Source organism: Salvelinus alpinus, chromosome 25, assembly GCF_045679555.1.
Source record: "Salvelinus alpinus chromosome 25, SLU_Salpinus.1, whole genome shotgun sequence".
Classification (NCBI taxonomy): domain Eukaryota; kingdom Metazoa; phylum Chordata; class Actinopteri; order Salmoniformes; family Salmonidae; genus Salvelinus; species Salvelinus alpinus.
Window position 1 is genome coordinate 17,852,717 of NC_092110.1, and position 1,681 is coordinate 17,854,397.

A 1,681-nucleotide genomic window follows, 5' to 3' on the forward strand; every position below is an offset into this window, starting at 1 on the left:
ACATCATTCCTATGAGGCTGTTGGTAATCAACACAAAAGCCCATACATTGATTCAACCATATAGATCCTATTAAATTACTAGTTACATACATTACTGCTATTATTAGTATTTTAATTCCTAATTCTATGGATTCAACATTGTAAAGGCGAGCACGCATATTAACACATTTCGTAAGGAAATATCTGTGGGCTGTGGCGATTCAAAATGTTCTCAGTATGCATTTATTTCAGTCACAATTTGTATCACTCTCCGTCTCTATTAAAGTGGCACAGTGCGCCAAATATCAACATTAATCGTGTCTATTCATACTGAAAAATATTTTAAAATTCGAGATAATATTTTTTCTATAAGAGTAAACTGTAACCAGAAGTGTTTGTATATCTAATAGTCGCTTCCGGGTTATTGAGATAAATTATTTTCAGCTAAAGCCAAATATTATTAAAATACTGATAAGATACTTTTCTCTCCGCCCTAAAAGTGGGAGGGCTGCTGCCGCGTTCAAAACAACTGGGAACTCGGATATATACAAGGTCGAATCATGACGTCAGTGATCTTCAGGTCGGAACTCCAGAAGAGGCCCGATTTCCCGAGTTGGATGACCGTTCAAATCGATTTTACCCAGTCGAGTTCTCAGTGGTTTTGAAGGCACTGAAGTCGGAACTCGGAGATTTCAGAGTTCACAGTTCCCAATTGTTTTGAACGCGGCATATGCGTTATCTGGAAAATAATGAACGACGTAAAGGTGTGTTCCACGACGCGCCAACAGAGTGGAACTGACCGTCCACGGTGTTGCGTTATTTTCCATAGAAAGCATAGAGCCCCGAGTTAACCCTTTTATACAATGGCTATAATTTAACACATTAGCCACTAGAAATGTGTTCAACATCCACTGAAGTAGCCAGCAAGTGTTCTAGATGGCTACAGTAGTTGCCGTGGTAACCAAACAGCTAACCAAACCATCTGTCCTAGTTTGCTAATATGAAAATTGAATTCAACAATACCAATGCGGTTTTCAATTAAAATGTTGCATTCAAAAGCAGCTCAAAGAAAACATGTAAAAAGGAACGATAGCCATTCAATTCTATGGTGCAAATATACTGTAACGACCCTGGGTTTATAAGCGCGGAAATCGACTCTGCCGCTTGAGCATGCTTTTGCGGCACAGTCGATAGCGCGCCGGACCTCGGGCTAGGAGGTCGAGGGTTCGAGACCTGCTCCCTGCCTGTTTCATTACACTGGTGTCGGAAGTGATCGGACCTCGCATCCACGACAGTGCGTGTGCTTGGCCGGTGAGCGCGTTCCTGTAAGACGTAAAGTCGCAAGCTAGCGCGAGGACGCGCTCTTTGAAAGGAGGGAGTAGTGTAACGACCCTGGGTTTATAAGCGCGGAAATCGACTCTGCCGCTTGAGCATGCTTTTGCGGCACAGTCGATAGCGCGCCGGACCTCGGGCTAGGAGGTCGAGGGTTCGAGACCTGCTCCCTGCCTGTTTCATTACAATACCATGCGTTATTTACGCAATAAGGCCCGAGAGGGTGTGGTATATGGCCAATATACCACACCAGTTGTGGTGTGTTCTTATGCACGACACAACTAACAAGAAGATACATGTCTCTCCGCCCCAACAATAGGAGTAGTTGTTCAATGTCCACAAAGCCGCACAGCGGGCTGTCAAGCTCCCG